Here is a 22,406-nt window from a genome sequence, read left to right as displayed (position 1 = left end):
CTTCGTCATCAGTCACCAGCAGCATCTTCAGTCGGTTTATAGCATCTTCTGTTCATCATATCGCAACCAGTATCTTCATGGTCAGTTCATTCTGCTCATCAGGTAGTTTGTGGTCTGGCGCAATATCTTCGTCTTTCATTGTAGTCAGGTCGAGTAGCATTCTTCGTTCACCGGCTGGAACATCATTTTGATATCCGTCCAACCGCCTGGGCCTCTTTTCCCGCACTTCAACACTTTCCGCACCAGCGGCAGCGCCACACGCCAAGAATCCTGTATTTTTCAAAGCTTCTCGTTGTCTTGAAATCATTAGGTCCATTCCGTTTCAGCTTGAAGCAGCAGCGTTTAAACCGAAATAATCACTCCGCCAGAGCAGATCACGAATCGCATCGCAGCTGCTGGCGTTGATTACGCCGATACATCGCCCCGCAGTCGCTGCACGGCCAAAGGGGCTCAGTATCCCGGGGAGGTGTTAGCTTTCTGACTTCCGGCAGCTGACTTCCATCGACTCTACCGTACGCGGCAGTGCACAGATGCGAACAGGGAGTGTTGCATTACGCAGGAGCAACACATGAAACCACTGAATTCAGCTTTCAAAAACGTATCACTTTTGTCTGTAATCCAGGCGAGATCGAATGTAGTTATTGATCGGCGACCGGCACCTTCAGCTGTAGATCCAGCCTGATATCGAGTCTGAATTCTTGCATATCACCATACTCCCTTAAAGCCAGTGGGTGATAAACAAACATGAAAATCGTATATGCACGTCCTCGCAGGCGACATGCGCGGCAGCAGCAACCGAGCAATTGAACCCAGCAGAGACAAACACAAAAACCCGACGACCGTCCTTAATACGCGAGAACCAGAGTGACCGAACCTTTGCGTAGCTGGCGAAAGAACCAGAGACCGAACCTTGAATGATGATGTCAAACAGGGAGAAAACCGGGAGCGGGACCGGGCGTCCTTCGCGGAGCAGTCGGTGGCGCTATTGCGGGAACCGGGCGACTGGAACCCCGCGAGCGAATGGATAATGCAGGCGAGAACGAGCACCAACCCCATGTAGGTTAGGCAACAAAGACAGGGGAAAGAACCGAGAACAAACCCTGTGGTTTATAGTCAAAGACAGCAGGGAACCGAGACTAACCGCGAATGGTTAACGCAGAGCAGGGAAACCGGGAGGATCAATCCCGTGGAGAATGAATAAACAAGACAGAACCAGGAGGGTTTGTATTGTGACTTCAGGAGTAGGCCATCAGGCTGTATATGATCGTTGCACCCTGTGCCGGTGAGTGTTTGATAATGGAGCGACCCAGCCGGGTGGTATGTCACATTACCAGCACAAGGTGTGGTTACCACCAGCCAGGCGCGCCACCAGACTGGTGAGTACGCCCAGGCTGGCAGGATAAGATGCAACCGCATCATGTCCAGGGCTGCGAGGTCATCACCGCACACCTGTGGCCAGGAGCTTTGCCGCACCCAGGCCAGAGCCATGGTCACCCAGGCCATGGCAGCACACCGCGCCAAGATACGACATCGACACCGCGGTGCTGGTGGAGCGTATGGACACCGGCGGGCCGGTGATACAGCCACCAGCGGTGGAGGCGTCCGAATGGTGCGTATCACCCAGCTGATATATGTTGGCCATCACGCAGGCTGCAGGTGGCGAGCATCGCGTCACCCAGACTGGATGTACACCGGTATGGTAGAGGCGCGGGCTGCATCCATGGTAACACCATGCCAGAGGCGGTCGGCAATGCGGTGGCGACACCAGGCCAGAGGTGGTGGGCCACCACGGTGATACACATCGGTACGGTGAGGCTGACACCGTCACCTCCAGCACGCTGGCAAGAGAGGTGGTTGCACCGAATATATGGCAGCTGCCAGGAGCACCAGAGAGGGCACATCACCAGGCCAGCAGAGGTACAATCAGCAGATACGGCCTGCGGCCAGACGCAGCGCCGCCCAGCCACAGATACGATGCATCGGCATGGTGATGTGACAACGCAACGATCACCACCAGCTGGCAGGTATACCCAGGGCTGGTGGCGTATACACCAGCCGGCAGATGCGGCCATCAGCAGCAGCCACCCGCGGGACACCCGTACGACAGGCGGTGCACATCAGCCCAGCACCACAGATGCATGACAATCAAACCGCCAGTGGCTGGTGATGGTTACAACACGCGGTACAATCGTACGCAGATACACACCAGGCCGTGGCAAGGCCACCCGTACGGCGTGAAATATCACCAATGATGGCGTTACATCAGCTGGCAGAGCAAAGACATCACGCCACCAGCTGGCGATACGATAATCGGCACAACCAGCTGGTGATATGTCACAGTCACCCAGAACATGGAGCGATGACGCACCGGTACGATGATGGCATATCACCCAGGCCGCAGGCGTGGCGACATCGATAACCAGGCCAGTGATGACATTACCAGCAGTCAGCAGAGTAAATGCATTGCACTTCAGCATTGCAGATGGCATGTCTGCGCTGGTGGAGAGCATTACCATACGATATGGCACATCGCAAATGCAGATGGAAGACATCGCCGCACCAGACCAGATGGTGTCAATCGGTACGCCAGAGATGCCACCGTATTGGTATGGCATGCATCAGGCTGATGGCGACAACGAATGGTGGCGCGGTCATCAGCGCCAGAGCGTGGTCACCATACGGCAGAGGGCGCGCGCACCAGGGCTGGCAGAGGTTGCACATCGCGCCACCGGTATGGTGAGGTAGACACCAAATGATAGCAGGCGACATCAAACAGGCTGGCAGAGTGGTATACCAGCAGAGAGATACCAGCTGGCAGATGGAGACATCGCAGCGGAGGTCATCGGTACCGGTGATATGGCTACCGCAGCCAGCAGAGGCATACCATTGTGAGAGACGCCCAGAATATATGCTACCGAGCAGGAGGCATACCAGTTGTGGAGACACCAGCTGCAGATGGATACCAGGTTGTGATGACATCGAGCAATCGCAGGCTGATAGATGGTACACACCTTACCGTGGAGCCGGCACCAGCCACAGGATGCATCAAACCACCAGCGCCAGAGAGGGAGATGCATCAGGGCCAGAGGACACCTGAACAGAGGCAGGCACACCCATGCTGCAGAGGCTGGCCACCAGCGCCGGCGGAGGCGACACCAGGCTGAGGCGGCAGGCCAACTGCGCTGGCAGGCGTGGTCACCCAGGCGAGGCAGATGCGCCACCCAGCGCCAGGCATGACCAGGCCAGGTGAACGGTGGGCTGGGTCCAGGGCCGCCAGCAGGATGTACAGGGCATACCCAGGCCGACAGAGAAGGCCACCGGGCCGGTGAGGCTGCTGCACCCAGCCAGTGAGGCAGGGTCATCCACGGCCGAGCAGAGGCGAAGGAAGCTACCAGGCTGAGCAGAGGCAGGTCACCCACTGCAGGCCGGCAGAGGCATGGGCCCGGCGGCTGCAGCACACCAGGCTGACAGGTGGTCACCTGAGCTGGCAGCAGATGCCCAGCCATCGCAGGCTGCGGTGATGACAGATACCCAGATCGCATAGGCCAGGCAGGCGGCACCGCAGACCAGCCGGGAAGGGAGGCAGGCTACCCAGACACCCAGGGCCAGATGAGGCATGCCAACGTAGCGATAGAGGCATACCAGGTCAGCAGAGAGCATACTGGACACCAGGCTGGCAGAGGACACTGGTGCTGGCAGGTGGCTGACCGCAGGCTGGAGGCAGACACCCAGGGAGGAGACATCAGGCCAGGGAGCAGACACCAGCGGTGGAGGCGCATCGGCAGGTGACACCCAGGCTGGTGAGGGCAGTCACTGGGGCCGGCAGAGGGCATGGTCACCCAGGCTGGCAGGCACCAGGCCAGAGTGGCACACCAGTACAATTTGTACAGTATACATAATTTATAAATATAAATGAGCTGGTAGAGTGACACCCAATAAGAGAGGTTTGCTACCCAGGGCTGGCAGACATGGTCACCCAGGCTGGAGTCACACTAGCTGATGAGACACCAGCCACCCAGGCTGGAGACATCGGCCACCATTGTGAGGCGCGACATCAAACCAAATTTGAAGGAGGAAGGCCGACATTCAGTATAACTGGTGGTCACAGAGGTTGCCATCAAAACCAAATGGTGTGGAGCCTTCTCACTTTTTCTATGATTATCGAATCGCGCATCATCATCAACCAGCACTGGTGCGACGGCTGTTGAATCGAGCGCCCATGCGCAACAAGCGAAGTACCTTCGCCCAATAGGGAAAACCATCATCGTCACCATGCCACAGAGTACACAAGGTGTTATCATGCGACAGACATACGCCAAGACCAAGATTAATACACCACTGTGGCGAGACCAGTTATTGCATTAACCGCAAATTAATGAACTGGTATCAGGATATCGATACCATTGTCGCGAACCGAACCAACAGGATTGATCAACACTGCAAAATAACTGGAGAACTGGCAGGTAAAAAGGCAACGTGAATATTCTTCGGCACTGCAAACCGCCAATTGAAAGATTGCTAAACGCCAACATTAAACAGCTTTATAGACAGGTGTACGCATTTGATGAAATGCATTTTAACGTTATGAAGTTTATTCATTAAGAACAATGGTTACCAGCATTTGTTCTTTTCTTCCGGTAAATAAATGGCTGAATCAGCTCATCCAACATCGACAACAGCAAAGCACAACAACTATTGAAAACCAATGATGAAAAGAACTGGGTAACAAGTCGTTAAAACGGCGTTACACCTGAATAAGGTGACTATTGAAAAATTCGATCACACAAGACGCAGACTGGCTGAGTGCAATCAATGCCGACGGTGCGGATTAATATACCTCCGATCGTTATCGAGCTATACAGATTGGTTGAACTGAACACACCAGATAAGCAGGACCGATGAAAACGCGACGGGACTGATGATGGTATTTGTTGAAAATCTGAAACAAGATCGCAGATGTTATGGGACTCAATGATACCTGAAACAAACAGATAAGGTGGATCATTATACACTCCAGATTCAATTGACAAGCGTGGATCATTATACCTGACTACACTAGACAAGTATGGATCGGAGAATGCTGAATGACATTGATATGTGGGATCATTATAGCTCTGAATACACTAGATTAAAGGTGGTATTTATTATACCTGACTACACTAGACAAGGTGGTATCTATTACACCTGAATACAAGGTGGGATCAATTATACCTGACTACACTAGACAAGGTGGGATCTATTATACCTGACTACACTAGACAAGGTGGGATCTATTATAAATGACTACACTAGACAAGGTGGGATCTATTACACCTGACTACACTAGACAAGGTGAGGATCTATTACACCTGACTACACTGAGACAAGGTGGGATCTATTACACCCTGAATACAGTAGACAAGGTGGGATTTATTATACCACGAATACACTAGACAAGATGGGATCTATATAACCTGAATACACTAGACAAGGTGGGATCTATTATACCTGACTACACTAGACAAGGTGGGATTTATTATACCTGAATACACTAGACAAGGTGGGATCTATTACACCTGAATACACTAGACAAGGTGGATCTATATAATCAATATCACTCAGACAGTGGTATCTATTATACTCGAATACATCACAGAGTAGAAAGGTGGGATCTATTATACCATGACTAAAGCACATATTAAAAGTGGGATTCATTATACCTGACTACACTAGACAAGGTGGATCCATTACACCTGACTACAAGGTGGGATCTATTATACCTGAATACACTAGACAAGGTGGTATTTATTGGCACCTGAACACACCAGTGTTGTGGGATTTATTACACCTGAATACACTAGACAAGGTGGGATTCTATTATACCTGACTACACTAGACAAGGTGGGATCTATTACACCTGAATTTAGACAAGGTGGGATCTATTATACCTGAAATACACTAGACAAGGTGGGATCTATATAACCTGAATACACTAGACAAGGTGGATCATTATACCTGAATACACTAGACAAGGTGGACTATTATACCTGACTACACTAGACAAGGGGGATTCTATTATACTGAATACACTAGACAAGGTGGGATTCATTACAATCTGAATACCAGATGGTGGTGGGATCTATTATACCTGAATACACTAGACAAGGTGGGACCATTATACCTGAACATTAGACAAGGTGGGATCATTACATACCTGACTACACTAGACAAGGTGGGATTTATTATACCTGACTGCACCAGACAAGGTGGGATCTATTACACCTGGACTGACTAACAAGGTGGGATCTATTATACCTGACTACACTAGACAAGGTATATTATTATACCTGACTACACGACAAGGTGGATTTATTACACCTGAATACACTAGACAAGGTGGGATCTATTAAAATGAATACACTAGACAAGGTGGGATCTATTATACCTGACTACACCAGACAAGGTGGATCTATTATACCTGAACACACCAGGGACAAGGTGGGATCTATTATACCTGAATACACTAGACAAGGTGGGATCTATTACACCTGAATACTAGACAAGGTGGGATCTATTATACACTAGACTTTTCAGACAAGGTGGATCTATTATACCTGAATACACTAGACAAGGTGGGATCATTACACCTGAATACACTAGACAAGGTGGGATCTATTATACCTGAATACACTAGACAAGGTGGGATCTATTATGGCACCTGGGACTACACTAGACAAGGTGGGATCATTACACCTGAATACACTAGACAAGGTGGATCTATTATACCTGAATACACTAGACAAGGTGGGATATTATTATACCTGAATACACTAGACAAGGTGGGATCTATTATACCTGACTACACTAGAAAAGGTGGGATCTATTACACCTGAATACACTAGACAAGGTGGGATCTATTATACCTGACTACACTAGACACTATTACACTAGACAAGGTAGGGATCTATTATACCTGACTACACTAGACAAGGTGGGATCTATTATACCCTGACTACACTAGACAAGGTGGGATCTATTATACCTGACTACACTAGACAAGGTGGGATCTATTACACCTGAATACACTAGACAAGGTGGGATCTATTAACCTGAATACACTAGACAAGGTGGGATCTATTATACCTGAATACACTAGACAAGGTGGGATCTATTACACCTGAATACACTAGACAAGGTGGGATCTATTATACCTGAATACACTAGACAAGGTGGGATCTATTATACCTGAATACACTAGACAAGGTGGGATCTATTATACCTGACTACACTAGATAGACAAGGTGGGATCTATTACACCTGAATACACTAGACAAGGTGGGATCTATATAACCTGAATACACTAGACAAGGTGGGATCTATTATACCTGACTACACTAGACAAGGTGGGATCTATTACACCTGAATACACTAGACAAGGTGGGATCTATTATACCTGAATACACTAGACAAGGTGGTATCTATTATACCTGACTACACTAGACAAGGTGGGATCTATTATACCTGAACTAGACAAGGTGGGATCAATTATACCTGGAATACACTAGACAAGGTGGGATGTATTACACCTGAATACACTAGACAAGGTGGGATCTATTATACCTGAATACACTAGACAAGGTGGGATCTATTATACCTGAATACACTAGACAAGGTGGGATCTATTATACCTGAATACACTAGACAAGGTGGGATCTATTATACCTGACTACACTAGACAAGGTGGGATCTATTATACCTGACTACACTAGACAAGGTGGGATCTATTACACCTGAATACACTAGACAAGGTGGGATCTATTATACCTGACTACACTAGACAAGGTGGGATCTATTATACCTGAATACACTAGACAAGGTGGGATCTATTAACCTGAATACACTAGACAAGGTGGATCTATTATACCTGACTACACTAGACAAGGTGGGATCTATTACACTGAATACACTAGACAAGGTGGGATCTATTATACCTGAATACACTAGACAAGGTGGGATTTATTATACCTGAATACACTAGACAAGGTGGGATCTATTATACCTGAATACACTAGACAAGGTGGGATCATTACACCTGAATACACTAGACAAGGTGGGATCTATTACACCTGAATACACTAGACAAGGTGGGATCTATTATACCTGAATACACTAGACAAGGTGGGATCTATTACACCCCTGAATACACTAGACAAGGTGGGATCTATTATACCTGAATACACTAGACAAGGTGGGATCTATTACACCTGAATACACTAGACAAGGTGGGATCTATTATACCTGAATACACTAGACAAGGTGGGATCTATTACACCTGAATACACTAGACAAGGTGGGATCTATTATACCTGACTACACTAGACAAGGTGGGATCTATTATACCTGACTACACTAGACAAGGTGGGATCTATTACACCTGACTACACTAGACAAGGTGGGATCTATTACACCTGACTACACTAGACAAGGTGGGATCTATTATACCTGAATACACGAGACAAGGTGGGATCTATTATACCTGAATACACTAGACAAGGTGGGATTTATTATACCTGAATACACTAGACAAGGTGGGATCTATTATAACCTGAATACACTAGACAAGGTGGGATCTATTATACCTGACTACACTAGACAAGGTGGGATCTATTATACCTGAATACACTAGACAAGGTGGGATCTATTACACCTGAATACACTAGACAAGGTGGGATCTATATAACCTGAATACACTAGACAAGGTGGTATCTATTATACCTGAATACACTAGACAAGGTGGGATCTATTATACCTGACTACACTAGACAAGGTGGGATCTATTATACCTGACTACACTAGACAAGGTGGGATCTATTACACCTGAATACACTAGACAAGGTGGGATCTATTATACCTGAATACACTAGACAAGGTGGGATTTATTATACCTGAATACACTAGACAAGGTGGGATCTATTATACCTGACTACACTAGACAAGGTGGGATCTATTACACCTGAATACACGAGACAAGGTGGGATCTATTACACCTGAATACACTAGACAAGGTGGGATTTATTATACCTGACTACACTAGACAAGGTGGGATCTATTATACCTGACTACACTAGACAAGGTGGGATCTATTATACCTGACTACACTAGACAAGGTGGGATCTATTATACCTGACTACAAGGTGGGATTTATTATACCTGACTACACTAGACAAGGTGGGATCTATTACACCTGAATACACTAGAAAAGGTGGGATTTATTATACCTGACTACACTAGACAAGGTGGGATCTATTATACCTGACTACACTAGACAAGGTGGGATCTATTATACCTGACTACACTAGACAAGGTGGGATCTATTACACCTGAATACACTAGACAAGGTGGGATCTATATAACCTGAATACACTAGACAAGGTGGGATCTATTATACCTGAATACACTAGACAAGGTGGGATCTATTATACCTGAATACACTAGACAAGGTGGGATCTATTATACCTGACTACACTAGACAAGGTGGGATCTATTATACCTGAATACACTAGACAAGGTGGGATCTATTATACCTGAATACACTAGACAAGGTGGGATTTATTATACCTGACTACACTAGACAAGGTGGGATCTATTACACCTGAATACAAGACAAGGTGGGATTTATTATACCTGAATACACTAGACAAGGTGGGATTTATTATACCTGAATACACTAGACAAGGTGGGATCTAAACCTGAATACACTAGACAAGGTGGGATCTATTACACCTGAATACACTAGACAAGGTGGGATCTATTACACCTGACTACACTAGACAAGGTGGGATTTATTATACCTGACTACACTAGACAAGGTGGGATCTATTATACCTGAATACACTAGACAAGGTGGGATTTATTATACCTGACTACACTAGACAAGGTGGGATCTATTATACCTGACTACACTAGACAAGGTGGTATCTATTATACCCTGACTACACTAGACAAGGTGGGATCTATTATACCTGAATACACTAGACAAGGTGGGATCTATTACACCTGAATACACTAGACAAGGTGGGATCTATTAACCTGAATACACTAGACAAGGTGGGATCTATTATACCTGAATACACTAGACAAGGTGGGATCTATTATACCTGAATACACTAGACAAGGTGGGATCTATTATACCTGAATACACTAGACAAGGTGGGATCTATTATACCTGACTACACTAGACAAGGTGGGATCTATTATACCTGAATACAAGGTGGGATCTATTATACCTGAATACACTAGACAAGGTGGGATCTATTATACCTGAATACACTAGACAAGGTGGGATTTATTATACCTGACTACACTAGACAAGGTGGGATCTATTACACCTGAATACACTAGACAAGGTGGTATCTATTACACCTGAATACACTGAGACAAGGTGGTATCTATTATACCTGAATACACTAGACAAGGTGGGATCTATTATACCTGAATACACTAGACAAGGTGGGATCTATTACCTGACTACAAGGTGGGATTTATTATACCTGACTACACTAGACAAGGTGGGATCTATTATACCTGAATACACTAGACAAGGTGGGATCTATTATACCTGAATACACTAGACAAGGTGGGATCTATTATACCTGACTACACTAGACAAGGTGGGATTTAATTATACCTGACTACACTAGACAAGGTGGGATCTATTATACCTGACTACACTAGACAAGGTGGTATCTATTATACCTGAATACACTAGACAAGGTGGGATCTATTATACCTGAATACACTAGACAAGGTGGGATCTATTCCTGACTACACTAGACAAGGTGGGATCTATTATACCTGACTACACTAGACAAGGTGGTATCTATTATACCTGAATACACTAGACAAGGTGGGATCTATTATACCTGACTACACTAGACAAGGTGGGATCTATTATACCTGAATACACTAGACAAGGTGGGATCTATTATACCCTGAATACACTAGACAAGGTGGGATCTATTATACCTGACTACTGACTAGACAAGGTGGTATCTATTTGATTTGATACCTGAATACACTAGACAAGGTGGGATCTATTATACCTGACTACACTAGACAAGGTGGGATCTATTATACCTGACTACACTAGACAAGGTGGTATCTATTTGATTTGATACCTGAATACACTAGACAAGGTGGGATCTATTATACCTGACTACACTAGACAAGGTGGTATCTATTATACCTGACTACACTAGACAAGGTGGGATCTATTATACCCTGACTACTACCTGAATACACTAGACAAGGTGGGATCTAGTTGTAGACTTGTGTCACGTTTCTTTTGTCTTAGCATGCCTCAATTTAAAAAAAATATTGTTTTCCCTAACAGAATAATTGTTCTCCTCTTTGACTGTGTATTTCCTACACGGTTCTTGCTTCCCGACAGGGGGCGACCGGGGGATTCCTGGGGATCTGACCCTACAGACTGTTTTGTCCTGTAATTCACCCTGACAATTAGTTGCAGTTCTCAGCTGTTAGCAGATAGGTAATTCACCCTGACGCAGTTGTTGATTATAATTCACGCTAAAACGGATGTTTGACAATTTGAGTCATTAGTGAATTATTGAACTGTCCTAACATATCAAACCTCAATACACGGAAATGTGGTGACATGATATACAATTTATTACACGGGAACAGGCGGTTTTTGAGACTGGCGTTTAATTTAAATAAGTACCTGACGGATTGTCCGACTGGGGAAAGATAGGTAATTCACCCTGACGGAGTTGTCCTGACTGGACGGAGATAGGTAATTCACCCTGACAGAGTTGTCCTGACTGGACGTAGATAGGTAATTCACCCTGACGGAGTTGTCCAGACTGGACGTAGATAGGTAATTCACCCTGACGGAGTTGTCCAGACTGGACGTAGATAGGTAATTCACCCTGACGGAGTTGTCCTGACTGGACGGAGATAGGTAATTTACCCTGACGGAGTTGTCCTGACTGGACGTAGATAGGTAATTCACCCTGACGGAGTTGTCCTGACTGGACGTTAATGTAGGGACAGATGGGTAATTCACCCTGACGGAGTTGTCCAGACTGGACGGAGATAGGTAATTCACCCTGGCCGGAGTTGTCCTGACTGGACGAGATAGGTAATTCACCCTGACGGAGTTGTCCAGACTGGACGGAGATAGGTAATTCACCCTGACGGAGTTGTCCTGACTGGACGATAGGGCGTAGATAGGTAATTCACCCTGACGGAGTTGTCCTGACTGGACGTAGATAGGTAATTCACCCTGACGGAGTTGTCCAGACTGGACGTAGATAGGTAATTCACCCTGACGGAGTTGTCCAGACTGGACGGAGATAGGTAATTCACCCTGACGGAGTTGTCCTGACTGGACGTGGGGACAGGTAATTCACCCTGACGGAGTTGTCCTGACTGGACGGAGATAGGTAATTCACCCTGACAGAGTTGTCCTGACTGGACGTTCTGGGGAAAGATAGGTAATTCACCCTGACGGAGTTGTCCTGACTGGACGTTCTGGGGACAGATAGGTAATTCACCCTGACGGAGTTGTCCTGACTGACGTAGATAGGTAATTCACCCTGACGGAGTTGTCCTGACTGGACGTTCTGGGGAAGATAGGTAATTCACCCTGGACGGAGTTGTCCTGACTGGACGTAGATAGGTAATTCACCCTGACGGAGTTGTCCTGACTGGACGTTCTGGGGAAAGATAGGTAATTCACCCTGACGGAGTTGTCCTGACTGGACGTAGATAGGTAATTCACCCTGACGGAGTTGTCCTGACTGGACGTAGATAGGTAATTCACCCTGACGGAGTTGTCCTGACTGGACGTAGATAGGTAATTCACCCTGACGGAGTTGTCCAGACTGGACGTAGATAGGTAATTCACCCTGACGGAGTTGTCCTGACTGGACGTAGATAGGTAATTTACCCTGACGGAGTTGTCCTGACTGGACGGAGATAGGTAATTCACCCTGACGGAGTTGTCCTGACTGGACGGAGATAGGTAATTCACCCTGACGGAGTTGTCCTGACTGGACGTAGATAGGTAATTCACCCTGACGGAGTTGTCCTGACTGGACGGAGATAGGTAATTCACCCTGACGGAGTTGTCCTGACTGGACGGAGATAGGTAATTCACCCTGACGGAGTTGTCCTGACTGGACGTTCTGGGGACAGATAGGTAATTCACCCTGACGGAGTTGTCCTGACTGGACGTTCTGGGGACAGATAGGTAATTCACCCTGACGGAGTTGTCCAGACTGGACGGAGATAGGTAATTCACCCTGACGGAGTTGTCCTGATTGGGCGTAGGGACAGATAGGTAATTCACCTGACGGAGTTGTCCTGACTGGACGTAGATAGGTAATTCACCCTGACGGAGTTGTCCTGACTGGACGAGATAGGTAATTCACCCTGATGGAGTTGTCCTGACTGGGCGTAGATAGGTAATTCACCTGACGGAGTTGTCCTGACTGGACGGAGATAGGGTAGTACTGACCCTACACAGGTTATAATGTAGTACTGACAGGTTATAATGTAGTACTGACCCTACACAGGTTATAATGTGGTACTGACCCTACACAGGTTATAATGTAGTACTGACCCTACACAGGTTATACAGGTTATGTAGTACTGACCCTACACAGGTTATAATGTAGTACTGACCCTACACAGGTTATAATGTAGTACTGACCCTACACAGGTTATAATGTAGTACTGACCCTACACAGGTTATAATGTAGTACTGACCCTACACAGGTTATAATGTAGTACTGACCCTACACAGGTTATAATGTAGTACTGACCCTACACAGGTTATAATGTAGTACTGACCCTACACAGGTTATAATGTAGTACTGACCCTACACAGGTTATAATGTAGTACTGACCCTACACAGGTTATAATAATGTAGTACTGACCCTACACAGGTTATAATGTAGTACTGACCCTACACAGGTTATAATGTAGTACTGACCCTACACAGGTTATAATGTAGTACTGACCCTACACAGGTTATAATGTAGTACTGACCCTACACAGGTTATAATGTAGTACTGACAGGTTATAATGTAGTACTGACCCTACACAGGTTATAATGTAGTACTGACCCTACACAGGTTATAATGTACTGTACTGACAGGTTATAATGTAGTACTGACCCTACACAGGTTATAATGTAGTACTGACCCTACACAGGTTATAATGTAGTACTGACCCTACACAGGTTATAATGTAGTACTGACCCTACACAGGTTATAATGTAGTACTGACCCTACACAGGTTATAATGTAGTACTGACCCTACACAGGTTATAATGTAGTACTGACCCAGGTTATAATGTAGTACACAGGTTATAATGTAGTACTGACCCTACACAGGTTATAATGTAGTACTGACAGGTTATAATGTAGTACTGACCCTACACAGGTTATAATGTAGTACTGACCCTACACAGGTTATAATGTAGTACTGACACAGGTTATAATGTAGGTACTGACCCTACACAGGTTATAATGTAGTACTGACCCTACACAGGTTATAATGTAGTACTGACCCTACACAGGTTATAATGTAGTACTGACCCTACACAGGTTATAATGTAGTACTGACCCTACACAGGTTATAATGTAGTACTGACCCTACACAGGTTATAATGTAGTACTGACCCTACACAGGTTATAATGTAGTACTGACCCTACACAGGTTATAATGTAGTACTGACCCTACACAGGTTATAATGTAGTACTGACAGGTTATAATGTAGTACTGACAGGTTATAATGTAGTACAGGTTATAATGTAGTACTGACCCTACACAGGTTATAATGTAGTACTGACCCTACACAGGTTATAATGTAGTACTGACCCTACACAGGTTATAATGTAGTACTGACCCTACACAGGTTATAATGTACAGGTTATAATGTAGTACTGACAGGTTATAATGTAGTACTGACCCTACACAGGTTATAATGTAGTACTGACCCTACACAGGTTATAATGTAGTACTGACCCTACACAGGTTATAATGTAGTACTGACCCTACACAGGTTATAATGTAGTACTGACCCTACATAAGGTTATAATGTAGTACTGACCCTACACAGGTTATAATGTAGTACTGACCCTACACAGGTTATAATGTAGTACTGACCCTACACAGGTTATAATGTAGTACTGACCCTACACAGGTTATAATGTAGTACTGACCCTACACAGGTTATAATGTAGTACTGACCCTACACAGGTTATAATGTAGTACTGACCCTACACAGGTTATAATGTAGTACTGACCCTACACAGGTTATAATGTAGTACTGACAGGTTATAATGTGGTACTGACTCACTACACAGGTTATAATGTAGTACTGACCCTACACAGGTTATAATGTAGTACACAGGTTATAATGTAGTACTGACCCTACACAGGTTATAATGTAGTACTGACAGGTTATAATGTAGTACTGACCCTACACAGGTTATAATGTAGTACTGACCCTACACAGGTTATAATGTAGTACTGACCCTACACAGGTTATAATGTAGTACTGACCCTACACAGGTTATAATGTAGTACTGACCCTACACAGGTTATAATGTAGTACTGACCCTACACAGGTTATAATGTAGTACTGACCCTACACAGGTTATAATGTAGTACTGACCCTACACAGGTTATAATGTAGTACTGACCCTACACAGGTTATAATGTAGTACTGACCCTACACAGGTTATAATGTAGTACTGACAGGTTATAATGTAGTACTGACCCTACACAGGTTATAATGTAGTACTGACCCTACACAGGTTATAATGTAGTACCTACACAGGTTATAATGTAGTACTGACCCTACACAGGTTATAATGTAGTACTGACCCTACACAGGTTATAATGTAGTACTGACCCTACACAGGTTATAATGTAGTACTGACAGGTTATAATGTAGTACTGACCCTACACAGGTTATAATGTAGTACTGACCCTACACAGGTTATAATGTAGTACTGACCCTACACAGGTTATAATGTAGTACTGACCCTACACAGGTTATAATGTAGTACTGACCCTACACAGGTTATAATGTAGTACTGACCCTACACAGGTTATAATGTAGTACTGACCCTACACAGGTTATAATGTAGTACTGACCCTACACAGGTTATAATGTAGTACTGACCCTACACAGGTTATAATGTAGTACTGACCCTACAGGTTATAATGTAGTACTACACAGGTTATAATGTAGTACTGACAGGTTATAATGTAGTACTGACCCTACACAGGTTATAATGTAGTACTGACCCTACACAGGTTATAATGTAGTACTGACCCTACACAGGTTATAATGTAGTACTGACCCTACACAGGTTATAATGTAGTACTGACAGGTTATAATGTAGTACTGACCCTACACAGGTTATAATGTAGTACTGACCCTACACAGGTTATAATGTAGTACTGACCCTACACAGGTTATAATGTAGTACTGACAGGTTATAATGTAGTACTGACCCTACACAGGTTATAATGTAGTACTGACCCTACACAGGTTATAATGTAGTACTGACCCTACACAGGTTATAATGTAGTACTGACAGGTTATAATGTAGTACTGACACAGGTTATAATGTAGTACTGACCCTACACAGGTTATAATGTAGTACTGACCCTACACAGGTTATAATGTAGTACTGACCCTACACAGGTTATAATGTAGTACACAGGTTATAATGTAGTACTGACCCTACACAGGTTATAATGTAGTACTGACCCTACACAGGTTATAATGTAGTACTGACCCTACACAGGTTATAATGTAGTACTGACAGGTTATAATGTAGTACCTACACAGGTTATAATGTAGTACTGACCCTACACAGGTTATAATGTAGTACTGACCCTACACAGGTTATAATGTAGTACTGACCCTACACAGGTTATAATGTAGTACTGACCCTACACAGGTTATAATGTAGTACTGACCCTACACAGGTTATAATGTAGTACTGACCCTACACAGGTTATAATGTAGTACTGACCCTACACAGGTTATAATGTAGTACTGACAGGTTATAATGTAGTACTGACCCTACACAGGTTATAATGTAGTACTGACAGGTTATAATGTAGTACTGACCCTACACAGGTTATAATGTAGTACTGACCCTACACAGGTTATAATGTAGTACTGACAGGTTATAATGTAGTACTGACAGGTTATAATGTAGTACTGACCCTACACAGGTTATAATGTAGTACTGACCCTACACAGGTTATAATGTAGTACTGACCCCACAGGTTATAATGTAGTACACAGGTTATAATGTAGTACTGACCCTACACAGGTTATAATGTAGTACTGACCCTACACAGGTTATAATGTAGTACTGACCCTACACAGGTTATAATGTAGTACTGACCCTACACAGGTTATAATGTAGTACTGACAGGTTATAATGTAGTACTGACCCTACACAGGTTATAATGTAGTACTGACCCTACACAGGTTATAATGTAGTACTGACCCTACACAGGTTATAATGTAGTACTGACCCTACACAGGTTATAATGTAGTACTGACCCTACACAGGTTATAATGTAGTACTGACCCTACAAGGTTATAATGTAGTACTGACCCTACACAGGTTATAATGTAGTACTGACCCTACACAGGTTATAATGTAGTACTGACCCTACAAGGTTATAATGTAGTACTGACCCTACACAGGTTATAATGTAGTACTGACCCTACACAGGTTATAATGTAGTACTGACCCTACACAGGTTATAATGTAGTACTGACCCTACACAGGTTATAATGTAGTACTGACCCTACACAGGTTATAATGTAGTACTGACCCTACACAGGTTATAATGTAGTACTGACCCTACACAGGTTATAATGTAGTACTGACCCTACACAGGTTATAATGTAGTACTGACCCTACACAGGTTATAATGTAGTACTGACCCTACACAGGTTATAATGTAGTACTGACAGGTTATAATGTAGTACACAGGTTATAATGTAGTACTGACCCTACACAGGTTATAATGTAGTACTGACAGGTTATAATGTAGTACTGACCCTACACAGGTTATAATGTAGTACTGACCCTACACAGGTTATAATGTAGTACTGACCCTACACAGGTTATAATGTAGTACTGACCCTACACAGGTTATAATGTAGTACTGACCCTACACAGGTTATAATGTAGTACTGACAGGTTATAATGTAGTACTGACCCTACACAGGTTATAATGTAGTACTGACCCTACACAGGTTATAATGTAGTACTGACCCTACACAGGTTATAATGTAGTACTGACCCTACACAGGTTATAATGTAGTACTGACCCTACACAGGTTATAATGTAGTACTGACCCTACACAGGTTATAATGTAGTACTGACCCTACACAGGTTATAATGTAGTACTGACCCTACACAGGTTATAATGTAGTACTGACCCTACACAGGTTATAATGTAGTACTGACCCTACACAGGTTATAATGTAGTACTGACCCTACACAGGTTATAATGTAGTACTGACCCTACACAGGTTATAATGTAGGTGTAGTACTGACCCTACACAGGTTATAATGTAGTACTGACCCTACACAGGTTATAATGTAGTACTGACAGGTTATAATGTAGTACTGACAGGTTATAATGTAGTACTGACCCTACACAGGTTATAATGTAGTACTGACCCCAGGTTATAATGTAGTACACAGGTTATAATGTAGTACTGACCCTACACAGGTTATAATGTAGTACACAGGTTATAATGTAGTACTGACCCTACACAGGTTATAATGTAGTACTGACCCTACACAGGTTATAATGTAGTACTGACCCTACACAGGTTATAATGTAGTACTGACCCTACACAGGTTATAATGTAGTACTGACCCTACACAGGTTATAATGTAGTACTGACCCTACACAGGTTATAATGTAGTACTGACCCTACACAGGTTATAATGTAGTACTGACCCTACACAGGTTATAATGTAGTACTGACCCTACACAGGTTATAATGTAGTACTGACCCTACACAGGTTATAATGTAGTACTGACCCTACACAGGTTATAATGTAGTACTGACCCTACACAGGTTATAATGTAGTACTGACCCTACACAGGTTATAATGTTATAATGTAGTACTGACAGGTTATAATGTAGTACTGACAGGTTATAATGTAGTACTGACCCTACACAGGTTATAATGTAGTACTGACCCTACACAGGTTATAATGTAGTACTGACCCTACACAGGTTATAATGTAGTACTGACCCTACACAGGTTATAATGTAGTACTGACAGGTTATAATGTAGTACTGACCCTACACAGGTTATAATGTAGTACTGACCCTACACAGGTTATAATGTAGTACTGACCCTACACAGGTTATAATGTAGTACTGACAGGTTATAATGTAGTACTGACCCTACACAGGTTATAATGTAGTACTGACCCTACACAGGTTATAATGTAGTACTGACCCTACACAGGTTATAATGTAGTACTGACCCTACACAGGTTATAATGTAGTACTGACCCTACACAGGTTATAATGTAGTACTGACCCTACACAGGTTATAATGTAGTACTGACCCTACACAGGTTATAATGTAGTACTGACCCTACACAGGTTATAATGTAGTACTGACAGGTTATAATGTAGTACTGACCCTACACAGGTTATAATGTAGTACTGACCCTACACAGGTTATAATGTAGTACTGACCCTACACAGGTTATAATGTAGTACTGACACAGGTTATACACAGGTTATAATGTAGTACTGACAGGTTATAATGTAGTACTGACCCTACACAGGTTATAATGTAGTACTGACCCTACACAGGTTATAATGGTACTGACCCTACACAGGTTATAATGTAGTACTGACCCTACACAGGTTATAATGTTATAAGTACTGACCCTACACAGGTTATAATGTAGTACTGACCCTACACAGGTTATAATGTAGTACTGACCCTACACAGGTTATAATGTAGTACTGACCCTACTGACAGGTTATAATGTAGTACTGACCCTACACAGGTTATAATGTAGTACTGACCCTACCAGGTTATAATGTAGTACACAGGTTATAATGTAGTACTGACCCTACACAGGTTATAATGTAGTACTGACCCTACACAGGTTATAATGTAGTACTGACCCTACACAGGTTATAATGTAGTACTGACCCTACACAGGTTATAATGTAGTACTGACCCTACACAGGTTATAATGTAGTACTGACCCTACACAGGTTATAATGTAGTACTGACCCTACACAGGTTATAATGTAGTACTGTACTGACAGGTTATAATGTAGTACTGACCCTACACAGGTTATAATGTAGTACTGACTACACAGGTTATAATGTAGTACTGACCCTACACAGGTTATAATGTAGTACTGACCCTACACAGGTTATAATGTAGTACTGACCCTACACAGGTTATAATGTAGTACTGACAGGTTATAATGTAGTACTGACCCTACACAGGTTATAATGTAGTACTGACAGGTTATAATGTAGTACTGACCCTACACAGGTTATAATGTAGTACTGACCAGGTTATAATGTAGTACTGACAGGTTACAGGTTATAATGTAGTACTGACCCTACACAGGTTATAATGTAGTACTGACCCTACACAGGTTATAATGTAGTACTGACCCTACACAGGTTATAATGTAGTACTGACCCTACACAGGTTATAATGTAGTACTGACCCTACACAGGTTATAATGTAGTACTGACCCTACACAGGTTATAATGTAGTACTGACCCTACACAGGTTATAATGTAGTACTGACCCTACACAGGTTATAATGTAGTACTGACCCTACACAGGTACACAGGTTATAATGTAGTACTGACCCTACACAGGTTATAATGTAGTACTGACCCTACACAGGTTATAATGTGTACCCTACACAGGTTATAATGTAGTACTGACCCTACACAGGTTATAATGTAGTACTGACCCTACACAGGTTATAATAGTACTGACAGGTTATAATGTAGTACTGACCCTACACAGGTTATAATGACCCTACACAGGTTATAATGTAGTACTGACCCTACACAGGTTATAATGTAGTACTGACCCTACACAGGTTATAATGTAGTACTGACAGGTTATAATGTAGTACTGACCCTACACAGGTTATAATGTAGTACTGACCCTACACAGGTTATAATGTAGTACTGACCCTACACAGGTTATAATGTAGTACTGACCCTACACAGGTTATAATGTAGTACTGACCCTACAGGTTATAATGTAGTACTGACCCTACACAGGTTATAATGTAGTACTGACAGGTTATAATGTAGTACTGACCCTACACAGGTTATAATGTAGTACTGACCCTACACAGGTTATAATGTAGTACTGACCCTACACAGGTTATAATGTAGTACTGACCCTACACAGGTTATAATGTAGTACTGGTGACCCTACACAGGTTATAATGTAGTACTGACAGGTTATAATGTAGTACTGACCCTACACAGGTTATAATGTAGTACTGACTACCTACACAGGTTATAATGTAGTACTGACCCTACACAGGTTATAATGTAGTACTGACCCTACACAGGTTTATAATGTAGTACTGACCCTACACAGGTTATAATGTAGTACTGACACAGGTTATAATGTAGTACACAGGTTATAATGTAGTACTGACAGGTTATAATGTAGTACTGACCCTACACAGGTTATAATGTAGTACTGACCCTACACAGGTTATAATGTAGTACTGACCCTACACAGGTTATAATGTAGTACTGACCCTACACAGGTTATAATGTAGTACTGACCCTACACAGGTTATAATGTAGTACTGACCCTACACAGGTTATAATGTAGTACTGACCCTACACAGGTTATAATGTAGTACTGACAGGTTATAATGTAGTACTGACCCTACACAGGTTATAATGTAGTACTGACCCTACACAGGTTATAATGTAGTACTGACCCTACACAGGTTATAATGTAGTACTGACAGGTTATAATGTAGTACTGACCCTACACAGGTTATAATGTAGTACTGACCCTACACAGGTTATAATGTAGTACTGACCCTACACAGGTTATAATGTAGTACACAGGTTATAATGTAGTACTGACAGGTTATAATGTAGTACTGACCCTACACAGGTTATAATGTAGTACTGACCCTACACAGGTTATAATGTAGTACTGACCCTACAGGTTATAATGTAGTACTGACCCTACACAGGTTATAATGTAGTACTGACCCTACACAGGTTATAATGTAGTACTGACCCTACACAGGTTATAATGTAGTACTGACCTACACAGGTTATAAATAGTACT

At 43.4% G+C, this 22,406-nt stretch overlaps 1 pseudogene; it reads right to left on the bottom strand.

Annotated features, from left to right (window-relative positions):
- Positions 1–22,406, bottom strand: part of LOC135537974 (GATOR2 complex protein WDR59-like) — a 101,736-nt pseudogene that overhangs the window by 57,398 nt on the left and 21,932 nt on the right.

The sequence above is a fragment of the Oncorhynchus masou genome, unplaced genomic scaffold (genome assembly GCF_036934945.1).
Source record: "Oncorhynchus masou masou isolate Uvic2021 unplaced genomic scaffold, UVic_Omas_1.1 unplaced_scaffold_880, whole genome shotgun sequence".
In the NCBI taxonomy this organism is placed as follows: Eukaryota; Metazoa; Chordata; class Actinopteri; order Salmoniformes; family Salmonidae; genus Oncorhynchus; species Oncorhynchus masou.
This window is presented reverse-complemented; position numbering and strand designations above follow the sequence as displayed.